Consider the following 25,000-nt stretch of genomic DNA (forward strand, 5'->3'; position numbering starts at 1 on the left):
TAGATGACAATCTGCATTAGACCTGTAGGCAGAAAAACAAATCTAATGAAATAATTGTGTCGTTGCCGAAAAAAAAGATTTTTAACCAATAAATTATGCAGGTCTAATGAAATTCAATAGAAACCCAAACAACACGTTGAATAGGAGGGTACCAATGACAAGAATTTAATGAAAAGATATCCTACTAAGAATGTTTTGATATAACCAATAAATTATATTGGTCCGAAAAATTTCAATAGAAACCAAAGGTCTCAGATTTAATTCCTACTAAGAATGCTTTGATTTAAAATAGTCATGACTGTTAGGGATTGTGCTAACAATCCACGATAATAAACCCGGGTCACAAAAAAAAACTTAACAGAAACCCAACAACCAGTTGATAGGGTATCCATTGAACAGTAGTACAAATGACAAAAGAACTTGATGAAAAAATATCCTAGGATACAAAATAAACACAATACAACCAAGACTAAAGCATCTTTACAAATATGACCTAGAAAAGATGTATCAGTTATTTCACTAATATCAAAAGTAAGGTGCATTTAATGTTAAAGAATGAGAAAGTTATTGGTTAATAATTTTAATGAATGACCAATGTTTAAGCCTCTTGTGAACATTCTTCTTTAGTGTTTAGCTCAATTTTCATATATGGGCATTTGGTTTAGTGGTATGATCCTCGCTTTGGGTGCGATAGGTCCCGAGTTTGATTCCAGAATGCCCCTACCTACCATTGACTTTTCTTACATCCAAGGTTCATGTTGTCTTTTTAGACCATTTACACCATCTTGATGACAATCTGTATTACATCTATAATTTTCCTTTAATTTTTGAACAGTTATCCAAGTCAACCTAACACATAACTTGTACAAAAAGAAAGAAAAGGAAAGATGTCCACGCAGGTCTAATAAAACTCTATAGAAACTCGACATCCAGTTGAGGAATCCATTTAACAATGCCACAAATGACAAAAAGAAAAATTAATGAAAGATATGAGATATCCTAGGTTTCAAAATAATCACAAGACAACTACAAGGCAAATTCATTTTTTAATATATTACCTAAAAAAGATGTATCAGGCATTTCACTAACAGCAAAAGTAAGGTGCATAATGCTAAAATAAATATGTTTGCTACTGTAGAATGTTTGGATCCCCAAACATCATCAACATCCACTGGTATAAAGAATGAGAAAGTTTTTGGTTAATAATTTAGGCATAAATGTATAAAAAGTGTGCCTCTAGCCTAAAGGCCAATCAAACGTGAATGCCTCTCCTTCACTAAGTTATTAGATTTTTAGAATATTTTCTCTATATCACATTTTAAAATTCTTTTCTCAGAGATTACAGAAATTGTGTGATCTAAAGTCATCTTGAATATTACGCAGGAAACCTGTTGGAAAGAAAACATCTTTAATATAACATTGTTGCATAAGGCATAAGCCATAAAGTAAAATCACAAATCAACTCAAAGGAAAATGAATCTCAGTAAATACTACCTAGAAAAGATGTATCAGGCTGGTAGTCATTTGCCAAAATGGAGCAAACTATAGTATTTACCTAGTCAGGTGCATTATTTTTTTCCTGAATAGAAAGATTCTTGTCAGTGTTCAATGTTATGAAACCAAGGTTTGTTCTAAACATAAAACAATGCTTCAAGTCACCAGACAAATCAAATAAAATTGCACGAACTGTACTAGTTTGAACCTGGATCAAACTCAAGTGTATATTAAATTCAAGTGATGGTACATAATAGTTAACAAGCTAAAAGTAGATAGATTAAATAAGGTTCCATTAAGAGAGCCTGAATATATCAGCATCAAATAAGCGTACAAGTACATCACTCTTTTTTGTCAAAACTGAGATCAGATCTAGTCAAACAAATCTATTTAAATGTGCACTTCTTTTTTGAAACCCCACCCAACTTAAAATGCACGACAATAAAAATGCGACATAAAATTATAAACAACTAAAGAAAGTAGGAAAGTCAAGCCAAATAGAGAGAAATATTTTATGATATCAAACTATTAGTTAAATAAGAAACAGGGAATTAGGTAAACATGCATCTGTGTAACTAACTCACCTATTTCTCAATGTTATATTTATACTAATCTTTAATATTTTTGTACAAGTAAGAACAATTGTCAAAGTCAATCCAAAACCATACAGTCAACCAGGAAATACAACAAAGGTCTAATCAAAGTCTATAGAAACCCAACAATCCCTCAAATGACGAAATGAAAAATTTGTGAAAGATATCCTAAGTTACAAAATCATCACCCGACAACTCCAAGGATAAAACATCTGTTCAAATATTACTGTCACGCGTTAGGCACACCGGAAAGGTATAGGTAAGCATGTATCGAATAAAGGTAATGTTACAATCAGGGGAATGAATGAATTTATCAGTGATTGTCTAGTCTCCCTCCCCCTTTCTCTAGGTCTCCCCTTAGTCTCTAGGTCTCATACCCTTTTATATTGTAAACCCTAACTGCTATCAATAAAATTCTTGCTACAATTACCTAGAAAAGATGGAACAGGATGGTATTCATTTGCCAAGATGGAGTAGACTAGAGCATTTAACTGTCACACAACGTTTTTCTATATATTGAAAATTTTGTCATCATATATGTAACCATTTTGGGAAGAAGAAACCTTAGATTTTTTTTCCAATAATATATTCTTCTTTCTCACAAGCCTCAACTTGATCTAAACTAAGTGAATCCTATATAGGAAACAGTAGTAATTATTATCGTATATAGAAAAGTATTCATTATTGAACGTTGACCATGATTTAACTGAGATTGTCAGCAATAATGTATTAACTTAATTAAAACCCTTTATTAAAACTGTGGTCTGTATGAATATATATATCATCTAGCACTGACAACTGTACCTAGAAACAGTTCATATCTATTATCAGTATCTATTATCAGTTGAGTAAATGCATACACATAATCATAAATACTATAAAATGAGTTGAATCGTCGCAAGTTATGGAAGAGGATATACCAGAGGAAAAGTAGTATCAGACTCGTTCCAGTGGTCTCTTGTGGCCGACGATAGTGGAAGATAGCTCCGTGAATCGTCAGATTCTCAACGCCGCCATGGTGAGAGATGAGTAGCCAAATGGAGGCAATTGGCGGCCACTAAATCCGCCAGAAGATCCGGATTGCTAAATTTGCACTCTTTGTTTGGGAAATTTGACGAAATGACCTTACAAACCAGGTTATTTGACCTGGTGGAAATTTGATAATTTAATTGCACTCGCGGTGATTTTATTTTTTTTGGACGATTTTGCCCTTGTCGCGAAACGCTAAGTCACTTAGCGTTTCGCGAAGTGACGACATGTGAAATGTCCAAATTGCCCTTACTATTTAATATAACCTCCGTACTTTTTTTTCATTTTTTTCTTCTCCTTCTCTCTTTTCCCGCTCTTCTCCTCCTTCTCTCTAAACTCCATATAATAGTCTTTGAATTCGTCGACTGGATATTTGGCAGGATCCTTAATAAAAGCCCGGTGCTGGCGCCTGATTCTATCCGACAATACGCAATCCCCAATTGCCGCATGTGTATTTTTATACGTCTTGGGATAGCAGGAAATCCTTTTCCGCAGTAGATGGCAGAATGCATCGATTTCCTGCACAATGGGAGCATACAACATACATTGAGTACATATCAAACAACATTGACTAAGTACTTAGCGAAACGAAGAGTACTTTGCGAAACGAAAAGTACTTTGCGAAACGAAAAGTACTTTGCGAAACGAAAAGTACTTTGCGAAACGAAAAGTACTTTGCGAAACGAAAAACACTTTGCGAAACGAATATTAATGAATTGATTTGAACGACTTACCGTGTCTTCAATCCATGTAAGCCTTGTTACAACTCTAACCAACACTTCCTTCTTTGCTTGAACCGTATGTAAATCCGTTGTCGAATTATCGGTTTTTGGATCATCCAACTACGCCTTTACTTTATCCAGTAGCTCATCATCAAATTTTTGAAGGTGATTCACTTTCATAGGATCCTTTGTCTTGGGCATTTTTGACAAGGAAGGGTTGGTGTACGAGTCATCTTTTTTCGGCTTCCTCACTCTCCTCCCATAATTTCCTTTAGGAGGAGTATTGTATAACTGGAAATCGTCATTGTCATCATTGTCATCATTTGCCTTCACATCCCCACAGTCTTCTCATCCTTCACCTTCACTTTCAAATCCTTCAGTTTCAGATCAACCTCCACATCATCCACCCTAGCCACACCATCCAGCTTCTCACCGTCCTCCAATTTAGCCTCAACCTCCATCTTTACGTCCTCCACCTTCGCATCGTTGTCTTTTCGTTCATCCTCCACCTTCTCATCATCATCTACCTTCTCATCGTTGTCTTTTATTTCATCCTCCACCTTCTCATCATCATCGACCTTCTCATCGTTCTCCACCTTATCCTCATCCATCTTTTCATCATCATCCACCTTCTCATCGGTCTCCACCTTCTGTGCGTCCTCCACCTTCTCAACGTCCTCTTTTTGTTCATCCTCCACCTTCTCATTGTCCTCCATTACATCGTCTTTCCCATCAGTCCCATCATTCACCTTCTCATCATCCCCCACAGTCTCCTGCATCGCTATCATCTCCTACAAAATAGACAAAATTCACACTTAGCGAATCGACAACAAGTAATTTGCGAAACGGAAACTACTTTGCGAAATGAAAAATACTAACTTAGCGAAACGGAAACTACTTTGCGAAACGAAGAATAGTAACTTAGCGAAACGGAAACTACTTTGCGAAACGAAAAATACTAACTTAGCGAAACGGAAACTACTTTGCGAAACGAAAAATACTAACTTAGCGAAACGGAAACTACTTTGCGAAACGAAAAGTTCGCAGAATACCTCTTTCTTCTCCTCCTCCTGTTCAACCTTGCTCTTCTCAACTTCGACATCCTTCTTACAATCCTTAACCTGCAAAATAGGTACTGGTCAGATCAGATATGTACTTAACGAAATGAAATGTAAAATATCTCCATACCTCAGTATTCTTTTCCTCTTCGACCTTCACAGCCTTCTTAGAATCCTTCTTCTTACTCTTCTTCCTCTTTATATTCTCCTCCATATCATCTAATCTGGTTAATAATATGGACATCATTTTGTTGGATTTTTCTAACAACTGTGTGGACATATTAAAAACCATCTTCTTGAACGACTCAACGTGAGTTTGTTGAGTTTCTTGGATTGTGATTTTTAGCTCTTTGATGAGCTCTGTTTTCATCTTTTTCATCTGCTCTTTCATCTCTATTTTCAGCTCCTCCTTCATCTCATTAAAATCACATCCAACAGTAGGTGTTGGAGCCCGAGGAGAAGGTGTGTCAGCCCGAGGACTTGAGGTCGCGGATGGGGGAGTAAGAATGCGGGCCGGAATCGATTCATAAGCAAGCTTCTTCTTCAAGTTGGCTGCTTCTTTAAGAGTAGCATCAGCCTTTCTCTTCCTCGTGGCAGGTTTGGGGGGAATCGGAGTAACTTCTTCATCTTCACTTTCATCATCTTCATCAAAATCATCTTTTATTACCTTCCCATCAGTAAATCCCTCAAAAAAATCATCAGCTGTCTCGTCGATTTGCTCAAATACATCACCACTGTATAACCTCTTCTCCATGGAGGACTCTTCCATCTCAGTCACATCCGTGGTCTCTAGGGCAGTCTTTACCTCCATCGATGTGTTTTTCCTGTTGGAATGATAGAGTAACAACCTTGGGCGTAGAGGGTCATTAATCTGATTCCTTCTGGCGAATTTAGGGATAAAGTTTTCGATGACCTCATACGTCCACACTTGAAGTGCCAATGCGAACCCATAGATGTTATATGCAAAAGGAGCATAAGGTTGTTCAGCCTTCTCCTTCTTGTCAAAAAATGAGGTACAGAGATGTTTCATGTTCTTGTTTAAACCCTTGAGGGTGGCTCTAAAGGTGACCTTCCCTCATGGATATTGGAGGAAAGTGTCCTTGTCTTCCACCATGTTGAGTATTTTTGGAAATATAACTCTTTTTGGGTCAAATGTGAATAGGTACTGGCAAATCAGGCATACCAGCCCCATCTTGAATGCATCTTCCTTGTCTTTGCATTTGAAAAAAGCCTTCTCGAAGTCGCACATTTTCACACTCATGCTCCCTTTAAAGTATTTAACCGAGAGAGGTGGACAACAGCGCAATTTTTCTTGGTCCAACTCAGGATAAACGCCGAAACATAGGCCGGTAACTAACGCATACTCCTTCATACCAAATACAAGCTTTTTCCCATTCACCATGAAAGTTATCTCCTTGGAGTTTGAGCTTAACCTCCTCATCAACATTTGATGTACAATACTTCCTGAGAACTACAAGAGGGGGGCTGTGAATAATGATCTGAACTGGGTATTGTACACACTCTCCAGAAGATCCATTTCCTCGAACTTATTCACAATCTTCTTCAGGGTGAGGGCACTTTTCCACGAAATCCGACCGGGAAACTCAGTAACAGTTGTTTCTGCCATCTACAAAAGGAAACAACATCCTCAAAAATGTTAGAACAAACACATACAAACGTAAGTACTTAGCGAATCGGGAGGAACCTAGCGATTCGCTAAGTGCCTCCCGATTCGCTAAGTACTTAGCGAATCGGGAGGCACTTAGCGAATCGCTAGGCACTTAGCGAATCGGGAGGCACTTAGCGAATCGAGAGGTACCGAGCGAAACCGTTAACTGAACATAAGACAGCATTACCGAATCGGAAACAATACGAAACTAATCAGAAACAAACAATAAACTTAACATGCAAAAACCCTAAACAAAAAATCTGAAACAAACACTTAAACTTAACATGCAAAGACCAAAATCCATAAGCAAAAAACCAGAAAATGATCGACCACAACTAGGTATTTAGCGAATCGCTAGGTCCTTACCGAATCGGAAGGTACTTACCGAATCGGAAGGTACCTAGCGAAACCCTGATGAAACCCTAATGGCAACAAAAATATACTGAACAGAAACCCTACTGGCAAAAAAATATATACTGAACAGAAACACTTAACATTACACTAACATGCAAAAACCACCAATGAACAAAAAAGCAGAAAATGATAATGAACTAACCTTAATGACGAACGAGAAGAAAGCAGAAATGATCGGGCTTGACAAGATTCAGTGAAGAGAAAATGGGTTAGAGAGAGAGAGTCGGGCGGTTGAAATGAAATGTTCTGAATTTTTTGAATATATAAGGTCTAGCGCGTGTGAGTACGCGCGTCTCTTCAACTTCCGTAGCGATTCGGGAGGCACTTAGCGAATCGGGAGGGACTTAGCGAAACGGAAGGGACTTAGCGAAACGGGAGGCACTTAGCGAATCGGGAGGGACTTAGCGAATCGGGAGGGACTTAGCGAATCGGGAGGGACTGAGCGAATCGGGAGGGACTTAGCGAATCGAGAGGTCAACGAGCTCCAGCTAAGAGAAGATGGTTTGAATACGTTTTCGCTACTATATTTTAATAACGAAATCGAATTCAAACCATTCTCCTAGCTGGAGCTCGTAGTACTTAGCGAATCGTCAAGTACAAAATTTTTTATTGGTTTCATAGGTAATCTATCTCGTTTGACAAGGTATCAACAACTAAGTCATGGTTTTGAAAAGAACATGTGTTAGCAAAACAAACCCTATAATTTTACATGGAAACATTTAGATTCTTTAGAAAAAGTCTTTGAAGAAGCGATCGTTGAACTCCAGATAAGAGAAAATTGTTTGAAATTTATTTCTTTAGCTTAACGACTAACGAAATCAAAGTCAGCCAATCTTTGCTTATCTGGAGGTCAATGATAGATTCTTCAAAGGCATTTTCTGAAGAATCTAAATGTTTCCAATGTAAAATTAGAAGGTTTGTTTTGTTAACACATGTTCTCTTCATAACCATGAAGTGATGTAAATACCTTGTCAAATGAAGTTCATGATTAACTATAAATAACAAAAAATCTTGATACTTAGCGAATCGCGAGGTATACTTAGCGAAACGGTAAGTCCGTAGCGAAACGGTAAGTCCGTAGCGAAACGGTAAGCAGATCTGAAACGGAAACACATACGCTCTTATCAGACAGAGATTTTCTGCAAATATGAACAGATAACAAATAATAACCTAACGAAATGCTCAAACATGAACCAATATGAACCATATAAGAAATAAGAATCAACCAAAACGGAGAAAATGATGGACATAAAGGAAATATGAAAAAGTTTTTGAAATGAAGAAAATGTAAACAAGAACATAACTATTAGAATGAAGATCTACCTCAACGCCGTTCAAATAGTTAGAATCGGAGAACTCACATAAACCCTAGTATAAGAAACCTGCATGCAAAATAGATCTAGGGTTAGAAATCGGCAATAGATAAACATAAATGAATTAGTTAGGTTAGAAGAGCTCTGATCGGGTTTGATTTGTATGGATATTGGAGGAAACGGAGACGTCGTCGCCGCCGACCGCCGTCGTCGCCGGCCACCGTGAGTGAAGGAGAGAATTGGAGGAAGAGAGAGAAAAAAATTTAGGTAAATGAAATTATTTGGGTATTTATACAAACCTCTAATCCACTTCGCGAAACGCTAAGTGACTTAGCGTTTCGCGACAAGGCAAAATCGTATAAAAAAAATAGAACACCACGAGCGCAAAAAAAATTATAAAATTCTACCAGGTCAAATAAACAAGTTTGCAAGGTCATTTCGTCAAATTTCCCCTTTGTTTGTGAAGTTCAAATTCGAGAATTGAAAACCTACTCAAATTATAATAATTTTATTTTTTTTATTTTATAATATTTTTTACTAGTTGATAATTTTTTTATATATATATTTTTTTATAGATTAGTCATATTTTTTTAACTAATTCATAGTCTTAAACAAGTTTTTCATATTTGTTTTATCGATTTAACCAACTTTTTAATAATTCAATATTAGTTTGCTTATAATAGGTTAAACATGTAAAATTATATATAATTAAATTGGTCAAATATATTAGATGAGTAACAAAATATTAATTAAGTAAAAAATATATTAAAATAAGATTATTAAATAGTAAGAATATGATGAATGAGTCAAATTATATATATATATATATATATATATATATATATATATATATATATATATATATATATATATATATATATATATATATATATATATATATATATATATATATATTAAAATAAGATTGTTTTAAAGGGTTCAAAATTATATTAAATATGTTAAATAATATAAATTATTAAATATATAAGAAAATATGTTAAATTATTTAACTATAAAAAGTGTTGAACAATCTTATTTTTTTTGAAAATTTTATAAAAAAAAAATATGAGAAATGTTTTTGTAATGGAGCCAAACTTATGACATTGTCCTTCCATTACAAACATTTTATTTTGCAGATGATGTTATGTTTTTTCTCATATGAGAAGTGAATCTAAATGGGAAACTTTACAAAATGACCTTAAAGATGCGTTTATTTGTATTCGTGGTCACCCCATAATTTTTATTGCTTTAGTGACCACTTTATTTTTTTTGACAAAAATATCCTCATCGCGTAACATGAAGGGCCTTTGCGTTATGCGAAGTGGAAAAATATGAAAAGTACAGAATACCCTTACTATTTAATATAACTTTGGCATCTTTTTTCATTTCTCTTCTTCTCCTTCTCTCTTTTCCTGCTCTTCTCCTCTTTCACTCTAACCCTAAACGGTGGCGGTGATCTTCGACGACGGACACCACAATGAGCACGACGAGCACGAGCACTGTGGCAACTGGTACGTTTGTTGTTTATTGTTTATTTAAATAAATGGGACATCCGATTCTGATTCTGATTCGATTCTGAATCACCACCACCATGATGCTCTAATTCGGTTCTGTTTCGCAAAGGGCCTTTCTGTTTCGCGAAGGTCTTCCCGTTACGCGAAGGCCATTCCATTATGCGAATGGCCTTCCCATTTAGCGAAGAACCTTCCCTTTTCGCATATTTAATGAATAATTACATGACTTCAATAGTATTATTTATTCATTCATGTTTTCTATTACAACTGAAGTATTCTGAACGATATTTAGAATGGTATCAGATGAACATTTCATTGTTGTACGCGTTCATTTTCGTTCCCTTCCATTTTCTGGCGCGTGTGCCCTTTTTTTTAATTAATTGGCATACGTTCCCTTTTTTCTAATTGAATTGGCCCGTACAGGTTTTAAATCAACACACTCGCGAATGTATCGATCTAATTGACTTGAGAGTCGTCACTTTAGTTTACTTCCCAAAGAAATTAAAGAAAAGAAAAATCAGAGATTCATTTTAAGAGTTCGGTGTTTGGTTACGTATTAAGAAAGGGCCTACGGAGCTATGTCCTATACGCATGTCTTTACAGTCAGTCTCTACTCCTAAGTAATTGGCCATATGATGTTTGAAGGATTATTACGTTTTCGTTCTGAGTTCAGAACTCTTTTGCTTGTGTGAGAAAATCTTAATCATTTGCAAGGGGCTAGTCCTATTAATGAGGTGCTTGACGAGGATAAAGCATTGAAAAGCATTGAAGCACTAAAAAGCATCGAAAAACATATAGTAAAATTCTCATGGAAAAAACAAGAGTCATAATTCCCAAGAGAAGGTATACAAGTGCGAATGACAATGACGAAGATTCATATTGAAGATTGGAAGTCTTATTCTCTTTGGACAAATGAGAGAAGAGAATGACTAATTCAAGGTCCCAAGTGTTTCCCCTTTTAAAATTTTCAGAGTTAAGTAAAACTCCGAACACAACACATTAAAATGAGTCATTTTCAAAAATAATTCCCAAAATTCCCAAAAATTTCATATAATAGTCAAAAATATTATTAGAAGCTCACAGGAATCGAGTTTGAAATTTTCGGAGTTATAGAACCCTCGATATGACACTACAAAGATAGACATTTTTTCAAACGGGCCCTAAAACTCCCGGGAAAAATTATTTTTGAAGAAAATAACATTTTTGAATTTTTGGGAAAATTTGAGAAAATTTGAAAGTGGTTTGGATGTTCGAATCCTCATTTTAAAGTCGTTTGTGAAATTTGGGAAACAAACAGAACCTTAGGTTTATTTTATTTTTGGTTTTTTAAAGTTTAAATTAAAATAAGAGAAAAAGAAAGTTTAGGGATCCAATTAAAACATCAGGAAGAGATCAGGGACTACTTTAATTTTGAATTAATAAATTAATTCGAAATTAAAGTTCTCATGCTTATTTAAAAATAAAAGAGGCCAAAGGGCCTCTTTGCAACTTCAACAGAAGTTGTGGGAAACCAAACATAACAAAAATAAAAGCAGAACCCGCTGGACCTCCGTTCTCCTCCGGCCAGGCGATTTTCGGCGAGACCTGCGCCTGCGACCAATCCTCGTTCGAAGACGACATCGCGAGGGTCCGTCCTACTCGTCGAATCTCCGCCTCCTTCCCGCTGCAGCTCGCCATAAGGATCCAACTAAAACTCATCCTCGCGAAGAAGAAGATCGACTGCTCTTCAAAGCAGCGAATCCATCGAACATCATCTAGTCTTTGTATGATTTCCAGGTCGAGACAGAGTTTACCACGACCATCCATTGAATCACCAGAAGCTCATATGCACACCAGGATCACTTCCTGACGTCCAAAGCAACAGACCCCAACTGAAGAACAGCTAAAACAGCAGATTGCTGTTCTTCCTTTTGGACGAGAATGACTCCCGAAATTTCAGCAAGGAGAAAACACAATTTTCAAACAGGAGACTCTACAATCTTAATCTAAATCCCAGCCTATTCCTAATCTAATGTCTAGCAGCTAGAATCTAACGAATAACCAAATCAACTCACAGCACAGCAGCAATGAAACAACAGAAAACTTAACAAAACAAACCTGCAATCAGATTCTGAAGTATAAATGGCATCGGTGTACAGAACCGATGCCTCAATCAACATTATGATCTACATTGGATTAGTGAGTACCTGAATCAGCAAAACGTAATGAAATGAGAGAAGAATGTGAATTAGTCGGAAGTTGCAGGAATTTCAGCCAACTATTTCTATTGTTCTTCTTCCAATTCTGCTGCAACTATCTTTCTTTGTTTCTTCTCCGATTGAATCCTTCTTTGTACTCCCTTCAATGTAATTAAACCTAGCTATTAGCTTTCCGGAACGCCCGTGAAGAATCTCTCTGATGTGTTTCGTCGTCTAACTACAATTTTTTTGACTGTCTTCCCCCAACATCAACAGAACAGAGTCCATCTTCAAGAACGGGATTCGTCTGCTTCAGCTCTCAAATGGAACCGTTCTCTAGATATTGTAACAACTATTTTCTCTCTCTAGAATCGGATTGAAACCTCCCTTCCGAACTTAAAAACTGATCTCCCCAACTCCCCTGAAAACCGCCCCTTTTTAACCGATCTCTTTTTTTCTTTTCAGCTGAAAAACCGTCCCTCAGGGTTAAATTGGAAATATGCCATAAAATCAAAGGCACGCTTGAAAATATATATATATATATATATATATTTCTTCAACTTTTTTTTTATTCCGTTTTTCATACCCTTTATTTGCACCATCATTCCAAATAAATCACTCTGGTCTCGTTTTTGCTCAAAAAATTGTGAAAATTTTATGGTCAATTCTTAACATCACGAACGTGAATCTCCTCTTTGAATGAACCCAAACGGACCTTCCTATCCAAAGTTATGATATTTTAAAGTCACCCCTCCATTTCAATCTTTTCAATCCCGTGGTTTTCACTTTCATAACTTTAATAGCTCATAACTTCGTGCACAGGGCTTTCCCCACAATGAGGTTGGTACCATTGGAAAGGAAAGACTCTTTCCTCCATCCCCATTTTCTTCTTTTCTCACGAAATGGTCCGTGTTGGTCAGGAGACTAGCCTCACAGAAACGTGTCAGTTCACGCATCACCTTCGCTGCAGGCGACTTGGACTGAGCTTCAGGGAGAAATGGGAGAACCATTTGGTATAGTTGGAAAGAAAATTCAAAGGGCTTTCCAACGGTAACTCATACACTGAATATGGATCATTGGTTCAAAAGATATGATTTTTGGAAGTGCAGCATAGTTTCAACTGGCTCCCAGGATTTGAATCGGTAGTACTACTTCTCTTGTACAGATCGAATGAGAGCCTTAACCTTCGAATCACGGTTCGGGGATTGTACCATTGGAAAGATATGCGATTTATATTTCCAACCCAACTTGAGTTATTCAAAACCATCAAGAACAGATCAAGTTACGAATTTTTAAGTGAAAGGGTGTTCGATTTAAACCTTTTAGGAATACCTTCCACTCATGACCGTATTTCGTCTAGATATAGGGCACAAATGGAATATTGGCCTACACCATATGAAAGAGGACCAATTTCTATTTTCAAAACTTCCAAGATCATTGAATTTCATCCAGTATTGAAGCCGGGATAAATTTATGAAGTCTAGGGTTCCAATGAAAGCTCAATGGGGACTTCAAACTTAAGGATTCTTGATTTCCTTTTCCAATAATCCTTTTTTCAAATAACCCACTTTTCAAATAATCCGATTTCCCCACTTTAGAAGACCAGTCTACTCTTTTCCACTTCTTCTTGACACGTACTTGATCCCTCTTTGACCCGGGTTGACTCGTCAGTTGGTAGGTTGACTCGGGTTGACTCGTTCTCTTGTTTTCCCTCTTTTCGAGCACTTCCGCACAAATTTTGAAATAGTAATATTACACTCAGAATTCAAGATTTTTCAAAACGTACAACATGAACGTGTCACGGGTTGGGAAAACAGAGTCGTTATAAAATTCGACCTTTGGATCGTTATCTTTTAAGCTTTTCTGGGTCGGTTTTCCACGAGTTGTTTCTATTTTTTTTCCCGGTTCAATAAACAAAATGAGTATTATTTCGGGCCGGTTTTTTTATTAGGTATCTAGGGTGTAAAAATGTGGTGTCTACAATTGTCAAAATACCTAATAATCTTCCTCTTGATGCGGTTGTTCCTCTTCTCTACGTTGGAATTACAACTTATAGTCCTTTAAGGTACTTTGGTTTGGATAAGCCAGGAACCAATTTAGGTGTGGTGGGTCTTAGTGGGTTAAGTCATTGTGCGGTTACGTTTGCCAAGGCTTTTGGTACTAATGTGATTGTTATTAGTACTTCGATTAGAAAGAAGAATGAGGCGATTAAGAGGCTCGGTGCTGATCAGATGAAGAGTCATTTCGTCTCCCGTGAAATGTTGGATTCACCCATGAAGCTTGATCGATTTAACATTTCATCTCCCATGAAATGCCGGACTCGCTTCGTCGCCCATGAAGTTTCAGAATATTTCGACTCCCATGAAATATTGGATTGTTTTGTCGCCTATGAAACTTTAATTGATTTAATATCTCGTCTCCCGTGAAATATTTAGATTTTTTCGTCGCCTATGAAACTTTAATTAGTTTTGACATTTTGTTGTCTTTAAAATGCATTGAAATTGTTTCATTACTTATGAAATGTTTTCAATTTTTTATATTTTTGTCGCTTGTGAAATATCTTGAAATTGTTTCATTACTTATAAAACGTTTTCAAATTGTTTCGTCACATTTGAAACTTTAATTAATTTTAACATTTTGTCACTTCAAAATGTTTTTAGAATGTCTCTTCGTTTTTGAAACATATTCAAATTGTTTTGTCACATCTGAAACTTTGATTAATTTTAACATTTTGTGACTTTTAAAATGTTTTAGAATGTTTCGTCACTTTTGAAACATTTTCAATAAATTTTGTCACATATGAAACTTTGAATTTTTTTAACATTTTTCACTTTTAAAACGTCTTTAGAATGTTTCGTCACTTTTGAAACATTTTTAATTTGTTTTGTCACATCTAAAACTTTGAATTTTTAAACATTTTGTCACTTTTAAAATGTCTTTAGATTGTTTTTCACTTTTGAAACATTTTAAAATTGTTTCGTCACATCTGAAAATTTGTTTTTTTTTTTACATTTTGTCATTTTTAAAATGTCTTTAGAATGTTTCGTCATCTTTGAAACATTTTTAGGAATCGGTTCTGTACATTATTCTGTAGAATATGTTTCGAGGAGACCAAATGCAACCGATGTTCTTTGAGGTTGACGCCATCGCTTGAGGGACTTGTCTTTCGGCGAGACGTTTTGCCCTAAGTTTCTCGAGGGATTTGATTTCTCGAACTTCATTAGAGGTTTATGTTACGCTTAATCTCTCAACCATGCACCAAGAGATGTAGTCTCGCATCTCAGACTTAGAGATCACACGCTTTAGATTCTAAGACCTTTGAGCTCTTTTCTATACTCATGATATATTTAATAGAATTGATACATTATTGTTCTTGCTTGGAAAATCAGACAAAAGTCTAGATGAACAACAAATAGTGATTTCAATATCTCAACCTTTGTGAGTGTTTGACCTCTTTTGATGATGACCGGGATGTATCTGATAGATTCAAATACTTTATTTTTGCTCGGCAAGTTAAACAAGGGTCTAAATGAACAATAGTATTGTGTTTCGTACCTCAACCAACATAGTCTTATTTGATTATTTTTTCTTTGAGGTCTTAGATTCTTGCCCTTGACCTCTGTTTGAGACAAAACATCGCTTCTATTAATAACATGGTTTCGAGTTTGAGCATTTGTCTTTTACGAGCTTCCTCTTAAGCGTCGGAATTTTAATCTTTTGTCTGGATTCGAGGTAATTCCATTTGCAAAGCGGCTTACTCGGATCTCATCGGTTATATCGGCTCATCAAGAGACATTCGTTGGGGAGAAACGTATTTTCCCGCATCCCTAATTATTTCTTGTGCTCGCTCATCAGTTTGCTTGACACTAGAAAGGTTCAAGGGTCCAATTCATTTTATCTTCCAAAAATTCCCCTAGTATTGACATAAGGGTTTGATTATTTTGGATAGATTTGTGATCCCAAGTTCCTGTTGGCTTGAACTCTATGGGGATGTATTTTGTCCCAACACAAGAATTGACTTGCTGTGGATTTTATTTTGATTGAAACTGAGCTCGTGACAAGCTACTTACGTCTATACTCATAGAAGGAGAAATCAGGTCTGAACTTAGTTCCGAAATTGTATCACGGATGAATCGTGATTCCGCACTCTTTATTTGTGGAGTTCAAATCTGATTTCAAATTCGAGAATTGAAACCTATTCAAATTATAGAAATTTTAATTTTCTACCTTTTATTTTATTATATTTTTTAATAGTTAATATTTTATTTTGATCCGTTTATAATATATATATATATATATATTATTTCTATGTTAACATATTTGGACATACTTAACATAATTTTGATCAGCTTTAATTTTTTATATACATTAATCATATTTTTTTTAACGAGTTCATCATCTTGAACCATATCCCGGTCTCCTTGGAGGTCCTTGGTTTGAGCCCGTCAAACGACAAATTTCAATCGTTTGATTAAGTTAAGTGTGTTTGTGGGCTATTTGTGTAACACGCGGAGATTTTTCGCACTCCAAAGGAGAGGCGGAAACCAACTTTCTAAAAAAAAACAGTTTTCCATATTTTTTCCTTTTTACTAATTCAACCTTAGTGTGTTTATAATGTGTTAAACATGTAAAAAAATATATTAAAAAGTTAAGAATAGGTTTGATTTGTTGAAAAAATATTAAATTTGTCAAATATATTAGATGAGTAACAAGATATTAATTAAGTAAAAAATATGTTCAACCTTAAAAATATGATGAATGAGTCAAATTATATTTAAAAAAAAAGTAAGATTGTTTTGAAGGGTTCAAATATGTTGAGCATACAAAATGGGTCAGAATTGTATTAAATATGTTAAATCAATTAAAATTATTAAACATATAAGAAAATATGTTAAATAGTGCAAAAATATCGTAGAAGGTCAAAATTTTATTAAAATATGAAAAGGGTTAAACAACCTAATTTCTTTATTTTAGTTATAGAAATTTTATCATAAGTTTTGTCGAAAAAAAGTATGAGAAAGGTTATTTTTAATGTAACCAAACTTAGGACATTGTCCTTCCATTTCAAAAAATTTCTTTGCCTTATGTTTTTTTTCTTAAAAGACAAGTGAATTTGAATGTTTTGCATTATTAGATTGTATTAACATGTTTTTGTCATCCTCATCATTGATTTCATGGTGTTTTAATTGTCAATTGTCATTGTGTCGTTTGTCATTTGTCATTCATTTTTTTTGTTTCCTCATTGTTGTCCTTAATTCAGTTGTTTATTTCCGCTTTCCCTTGAACTCATAACTCCTTTTCCCTTTTGTGGCTTTTATTTAATTGACGTTATGTCGTCTTTCTAAACAAAACATGTTTTGTTATTTGTCAAGACAACAAGTTAATTATAACAAGTCTATCATTTTCTATTCCAAAAATACGCCTGAACATATTCAAAGATATTTGGCTAATATTTTGCCAGTTCCAATCGGGAATCCTATAAACAGCTACTTGGGGTTAGGCCCGGCCCGGAGGGGTAGGCAACCTAGGGCATAGGACCAAAAAGGGGTCATTTTTTTATATATGCTGTGTATTAGTAAAGATTTTTAGTTTCTTATTCTTTAATTTTTTTTATTATGTTAGATTTTTTGGCCCATGACTCTATAGCCCAAATAGAGAAACAAACTAACACTATCAGAACAAAAAATTGAAAACCCTACTGTTTGTCTCACTATCTGTCTCTCTCAGTCTATGTATCCTACATCGACAACGAAACCGACAACGAAACCGACAACGAAACTCACAACGAAACCGACAATAAAATAATTTCGACGGTAGCTCTGTTTCGCTGGGTTGAGCCTTGAGGTAAGGTTTAACCATTAAAAGTGAAAATTCAACATCAGGGTTTGATTGTTATTTATTTTTACGTGTGATGTTAATTTGAGTGATTTGTTTTCTGAACTAAAAATACTACAAGTTGCTTTACCTAGTTTGGATATGCCCGCTGCTGAAATTCTTGATTTTGTAATGTCAATAGATTGTCATCCTAATGTCTCTATTGTATATCGAATTTTACTAACATTGCCTGTTACAGTAGCTTCTGCTGAAAAAAGTTTTTCTAAGTTAAAATTATTGAAAAATTATCTAAGATCTTCGATGTCTCAAGATAGATTGAATGGACTTGCTATTTTATGTATTGAAAAAGATTTTTTGGAATATATTGATTACGATACATTTATCAATGATTTTGCATCTAAAAATGCAAGAAGAAGTCACTTTCGTTGACAATTTATGTTGCATCTTTGTAGATATTGGAAGGTTATTGAAGATCAATGGTGAAACACAAGTGAAGTTTATGCGTAGGGCCCCAATTTCGTGCTTTCGCCTAAGGCCTAAAAAATCTCAGGAACTGCACTGCTTGGGGTTCCCTTGGATTGGAAAATGTTAAAAGATAGTTTTCGAAACAATCTTGAATAGAATTGACAAAAAGTTAATGGAGGGAAAAATTGTTTTTAAATCAAGCTAGAAAAGATGTTTTAATTAAAAGTGTCTTACAAACTATCACATCTTTTTATGTTGATGACTTCTTTTAAACTCTCAAAATCTTTTTGTAAAACTCTTCAATCTAAGGTTTGTAAATTTTGGTGGCCTAGCACTAGGAAGAACAAGAATCATTGGATTTTTTTTGGAGAAACTTGTTTTAAACAAAAAGGCAGATCGATCTGAACTTCACAAATTTTGAATTCCAAAACTAGACACTCCTAGCTCAGTAGGATGGTAGATTAATTGATGAACCTAACTGTCTTTAGGGGGGAAAAATTACAAATATTTATTTCAATGATATATGGTTATTTTTGGAATTGCGGTAAAAGAGATTCTCCAACCTGGAATAGTTGCAATAGGTAAAGAATTACTTTTGAAAAGATGTCAATGAGACATTGTAATGGAAACACGGTTGATGACGGTTGATGTTTGGTCGGATAAATGACTTCCAAATTTGAGACTCATCCCGAAAAATAGAGATGTCAATTATTTTAATATGATTGTTAAAGATCAATGCTCCATTGATGTCATGAAATTATAATACAATTGAGGCCTCATTTCCTTAAGAAATTATGGATGAAATTAGGAAAATCTATCTTCATTTTGAGAAGGAAGCAAATACTGTGGTTTGGTCTCTTTGTCCTCATGAAAATTATTCAGAAAAATCACGATTTTGCTTTCTTTGTTCAAATTCTAACCGTGCTTTTAATAGACCACCTTCGTCGAGGCAAGTTCCAAATGAATTTTGAAATATTATTTGGGAGAGTAATGTCCTCCCAAAAATTAAAAACTGCATTTGGAGGACTTGCCACAATGAATGTTGAATATATTTTGCTATGATGTGAAAAAAGTATGTCATTTTTTTATTTCTTGCATCTCGATTTGGATTTTGGACGGATTTGAGAAATTTAAATAAGAGACTAATAAAGAGAGAAAAAATGAAAGAGATTTTAAATGTTTTTTGAAACACTTGGAAATGGAGAATGGTCCATTGTCTTCTGGAGAAAAAAAAGTAACAATTGTTGTTGGTGGGTGAAGCAAACAACCAAAATGATGACTGAAATGAATCGTTTCCACATAGGTGCACATTATACTCCAAACCAAAGGATTTTTGTAGGTAAAAGATGGACTCGTCCGCCGCAAAGATTACTTAAAATCAATTGTGACACATCAATTTGTAAAACCAGCAATGATACTTTGATACTTTTGTGGCATTTGTGGTTCATGATAATTAAGGAAAATTATTAAAGAGAGGAGCTTATCTTTGTTAATTATCAGTATGTTTGATTTTGGGCATTTTGTCGGATACATCCATCAAATATACAATTTGACGTCTACTTTGCCTAATCAACATTTTAGTTACATTATGGGTCTCTTTAACCAGCGTAAAAATAATTACTGTTTCAATTTTAAAAAATTTAACAACCATTTCAACTAACCTACCTAGTTTTATATTGTTTTGAGAAATAACTATAGATTATTACAATTTTGTCAAATCATTTTGTCTCATTATACAACCTTAATGTATATAAGAAATTTTTATCTCTAATTTCAGAGTTATTAATTCACTCCAATTTCGTGTTTTTAATTCGATAAGACTTTGTAATCAATCACAATATCTCTTATCGAAACATACCTAACGTAAAAAATAGTATAGAAGTAAGGATGTCAACAAGGTGATACTAGATGACTATGTTCCAATGGAGATATGTTAGTTCATCCCCAAATTAGTGAGTACCCGAAACCATATTGAAGTTAGTTAGGACTTTTACACATTCAAAAAAAATTTAGATTTATACTAGAATGGGAGGTGTGGTGTAGAGCACAAGTCAACTATACATAAATGAGATCACTGACAAAAAGTGTGATTGTTGTGACACATAATAAATTTGAATTTTATTCAGATAGATATGAATTTTAAAATTTTGGAATTGAAAAAAGAGATACGTAATAATATGAGTTTGATGAGAGATAGATATGAGAAAGATTAATGTTTGATTCATGTAGAACACTGGTGATAGAGGTATTATAACTAAGTTGTGCTAGAAAATTTATGAGAGTTTAGAATTCTCACCAAGGTTTTTTTCCAGAATTCTAACCGATGATAGATGTATGCGCAATTGTCTTATCTTAATTAGTCGATATCGTTTGTGTCTCAAAAAAATGGAGACGTTCCCTCATCTTCTTTTACATTGTAAGGGTGTCGTTGACATTTGAAGTCTTTTATGGAGTATTATTGATATTTAATGGGTTATGCCAGAAAACATTGATACGTGTTGGGAAACGTGATTTAGGCTGTTAGATTTGCGTGCCTGAAACAATGGGGGATATATCCAAATTATTTTTTGTTAAATAATTTGGTTTGAGAGAAATCGTAAATCTTTCGACAATTTAAAATGATTGTTGTGAAATTAATATATAAGGTTGGATCTGGGAAACTAATATATTCGGTCGGACATCTCGTTGCTTTTTTAAAAGATCTCTGCCTACATTAATTTTTTAATATTTGATTAATTTTTTCTTTTTCATAAATGTTATGATTTTGTAAAAGTAATAATAATAATTTAATAAACTGTTAGTTAGTTAGATTAAAACTTTTTATTAGTTGTAATGTTTGTTAGTTAATTTTGATAATTATAATTAATTAGTTAGTAATGAAAACTCATAGATAATAGATGTAATTGTTTGTAATACACGCCTCAAATAATATTGCATCTACTATTTATCTTCTTTTTTAAGATTTTAACATTATTTTATTATATTAGAGCTCTAAGTTTGAAAATTTTGGAGTCTCCGAAGAATCGGATAAAGAGACAATGGAGCTGGATTCATCTTATTGAAGCGAAAGACCGATGCAATTGAGGAATTAGCTAGAGAGGATGACTTGGAACAGTCAGACATTCTTGAAGAAATGAACGATCGCTTATTGCTAGAGAATTTCAGGTTCTTGTATATTTCTCTTAAGAAGGAAGAGATTCTTGATGGTGGTGGAAGTAGTAGAGGAGGTAATCAAGGTGTCATTGGAGGATCTCTACAATAGAACATCAAGAAAGCTATCTCTTTTCTCCTAATGTGACATGGTGCATCAATGAAATGCTTTGGCTGTCAAGGATTTGGAATGAAGGTCCCTATTAGAAATCTTGATCCTTCAAATGATACAGTAAATGCAACATGTTTGCAATGATTGTAAGGGCATTGGTGAAACCACCACGACAAAGATCGTTGTCAACAATGCAAGGTGATAAAGTTGTTATCATGATTTCTGTTGGATATGATACAACTGTTGGTGATCTTCTTGGTGGATGTTGTGTGACACCATATAAATATTTTATCTTGTTAAAGAAGTTAATGAGTTTGCTAATGGTAAGATTGTGATGGCCTTAGAGGGAAGTTATAATTTTAATTCTTTAACAAATTCAGTGAAAGGTGTGTAGAAGTTAAAATCACACTATTGAGTCAATGAAGAATTATTCCTATGAGTGAGTGCACATGGGAAGTAATAAAATAGGTCTCTAGAAAACGAAATCATTTTACCGATACTTGTTGGCAAGTTACCCAAGACAGATACAAGAAGATGAAAACCTCCAATTAGCCCTAATTTTGAATATAATGGCTTCAACGAAAAAAGAAAGAAAGTCGAAAAGATTCTTCGAGACAAAGAAAAATGTTAAATTGACTTATTTGTAAATAAATAATTGCGGATGCTACGACACTTTGTCGGATCCAAATGAGTTTTTTTTATAGCTCTTCAAACCGTAGAGTAAGATTCCATTATAATCTCCGAAAATAAGAGGTTTGTCGATACGATTCATCAATACAAAAAATGCTAAATTGATTTATTTGAAAAAAAACTATAACAGCAAAGGTTGAAAGCTGATGAAGAAAAGAACTTTCATTATGATTGTTGTGAACGAAGGTAGTTTGAAAAAAAAAAACGGAGTTTGCTGAATTGGACTTGGGGCATGATTAAAGATTGATGTAACTTTGGTTCTACTACGTTTTTTCTTGAGTAAAGATGTAAAAATAATAATAACAATTTAATAAACGGTTAGTTAGATTAAAATTGTTAATTACTTTAATACTTATCAATTAATTTTGTTTGTAATAAACAACTTGAATAATATTACATTTAAAAAAATTCCGACCTGCCGGATTCGAACCAGCGACCTAAGGATTACCTGTTAACCAACTACAGTCCTCCGCTCTACCAACTGAGCTAAAGTCGGTTTTGTTTATGTAATCCTATTATCTATTGAAGATTGATATATTATTAAAATTTTAATAAATAATAATAAAAGTCAACTTAAAAACATAAGGTATATTATCCAGGTCCAATCAAAACTTAAATTAACCCAACAACTACATTGTGAAACAGCACATTGACGATTAGATGAGAACCTGTATTACCAATAATGCAAGTTTTATACAATTCTGTAACTCGAAGCTACACATCAGAGACCTAAAAATGACTTCTTGAAATGCAAACAAAGACCATACAGACCTTTAAATGAATGACTAATTTGTAAGTCTCTTGAGAACACTATTAGCTCAAGTTCTCACATGAGCATTTAGTCTTAGTGGTATGATACTTGCTTCAGGTCCCTGCAATCTTTAGACAATTCAAATGCAGCCAAACACAAACTCTAAATATGTTCATATTCAAACATGCACACAAAATCCCGCATTCTAAGGAGAAAACAATAATCCATTTTACCTTGAATTTAAGCGGGGAGCCATGGTTCTCGAGTCTCATGCTAGTTCTCCTTTAATTCCAAAAAAAAGGATACAATGTTCTTGTGATATTAAAAAGAGTTGACAGCAGAATTAATTAAATCAGAAATTCAAGTACTTGGAGATAATAAAAAATAACTATGAGAATATTTTCATTGATTCTGTGACAACTGGAGTGCTCGGTCACAAGTACTCAAAGGCTTAAATTACTTGGATAGTGAGTATATGATATTCCTTCAGATTCACTAATATAACTGAATATGACAATTCTGTGTAGCAAAGGAACAAGAGGAGTAATCAAATCTGACTGGATTCAGTAATAGAGTTGCAATCAAGGGTATGCTAGCAACTGAGTTATTTCCAAAAATGTTTGACTAGTATCATATTATCAATATTTCCCATTTGATCTATAGGGTAAGATAGCTGCTAATTTTGGTTCTCAAAACAGACAGCGCAGTAGAAAAGTGCCAGATTTTGACCTATGGTCGGGAGTTCAAATCACCTCCAATTAGTGTTCTACTTGGATAAGTGGAACTCATAACAACCCACCCAAGTCATTCTAAAATCAAAATTAGAAACTATTGTATAAAACTTATAACTGTAACATTAGAAGAAGAGCAGGGAAGGAAGGAATTGGTTTCATACTCATTGCAACATGAACGAACCATCCTAAGATATTCTAGAAAGCCATCATCTTCCTTAAAACTAATAATGCCAGATAACCCAAAGTCATGATGAAACAGCCAATTGAAAGAATTTCTTGAAATGTAGATCAAGATGAACTTACCTGCCTCAAATGTATTGGCAATGTTAAGCTCCAAAGACCACATGGAACTTGTAAATGACTGTGGTCTAAGCTTCTTTACATTATAGTCTGAATTTAACATCTGGGCATTTGGTCTAGTGGTATGATTCTCGCTTTGGGTGCGAGAGGTCCCGAGTTCGATTCTCGGAATGCCCCTTTATTTTATGAAAATTGATATATATATATATATATATATTTCTTCTTATAATGAGGTTCATGTTGTGATTTAGAATATTTACGCCATCTTGATGACAATCTGTATTGGACCTGAAGGAAGAAAACACAAATCTAAGTAATTGAAAAAATTAGGAAAAGTAATAAAATCACCCATTTCTCAATGCTTGTAGTATTTTCTAAATTTTGGTACAAGTCAGAACAGTTATCAAGTCAACTAAAACCATACTTGTATGAAAAGGAAAAAAAAAGATGTTTGACCAATAAATTACACAGGTCTAATAAAACTCAATAGTAACCAAATATCTCTGATTCGATTCCCACTAAGAACAGTTTGATTTTTAAAGTAGGATAATAATTGTGGGTATCATGCTAGCAACCTACAAGAATAAACATGGGTCCAAAAAAAAACTTAAAGGATAAAAAATAATCACAATACAACCAAGGCAAAAATATCTATGAAAATATTACCTAGAAAATATGTATAAAGTATTTCACTAACATTACACGAAAGGTGAATTTAATGTTAAAAGGAAAGATCATTGCTACTGTAGAACGTTTGGATCCACAAACATCATCATTATCCACCAGTACAAAGAATGAGAAAGTTGTTGGTTAATAAATTAGGCATAAACGTAACAAAAAGTGTGCCTCTAGCCTGAAGATCAAGAGAAAAGCATGAATGCCACACCTTGACTAAGACGTTTGATTTTAAATTCTTTTCTCAGAGATTATAAAAATCTGTGATGTAAAGTCAGCTTGAAAAAAATAAGCAGGTCCAACCA

General features: G+C 34.3%; 1 protein-coding gene, 1 long non-coding RNA gene and 2 other non-coding genes across 6 annotated transcripts in view; 1 reads left to right on the plus strand and 3 right to left on the minus strand.

Moving 5' to 3' along the window:
• The window catches only part of LOC124937474, a 3,534-nt gene extending 452 nt beyond the window's left edge, over positions 1-3,082 (minus strand). Inside the window, exons 1-2 of the long non-coding RNA XR_007099364.1 lie at positions 3,008-3,082; positions 1-22 (exon numbers count right to left, since the gene is read on the minus strand). The exon at positions 1-22 is cut by the window's left edge and continues 452 nt beyond it. This is a non-coding gene — a long non-coding RNA (uncharacterized LOC124937474). The remainder of the gene's footprint in view (positions 23-3,007) is intronic.
• A 19,562-nt stretch (positions 3,083-22,644) lies between these two features.
• On the minus strand, positions 22,645-22,731 carry TRNAY-GUA. The gene is given in 2 exon segments: positions 22,645-22,680; positions 22,695-22,731. It is a non-coding gene; the product is annotated as a tRNA-Tyr (tRNA).
• Positions 22,732-22,883: 152 nt separating this feature from the next.
• LOC124940530 overlaps positions 22,884-25,000 on the minus strand; it is an 11,397-nt gene continuing 9,280 nt past the window's right edge. The window contains exons 5-7 of one of the 3 annotated variants that reach the window (XR_007099473.1): positions 24,024-24,308; positions 23,220-23,268; positions 22,884-23,107 (exon numbers count right to left, since the gene is read on the minus strand). The gene's annotated coding sequence lies outside the window, so the exon portion shown is untranslated. Of the gene's footprint in view, positions 23,269-23,797; positions 24,309-25,000 lie in introns of those variants that run through there. The other 2 variants (XR_007099472.1, XM_047481056.1) reach the window with 2 other exon arrangements.
• On the plus strand, positions 24,126-24,197 carry TRNAP-UGG. The gene has a single exon. It is a non-coding gene; the product is annotated as a tRNA-Pro (tRNA).

This window comes from Impatiens glandulifera, chromosome 5 (assembly GCF_907164915.1).
Source record: "Impatiens glandulifera chromosome 5, dImpGla2.1, whole genome shotgun sequence".
In the NCBI taxonomy this organism is placed as follows: domain Eukaryota; kingdom Viridiplantae; phylum Streptophyta; class Magnoliopsida; order Ericales; family Balsaminaceae; genus Impatiens; species Impatiens glandulifera.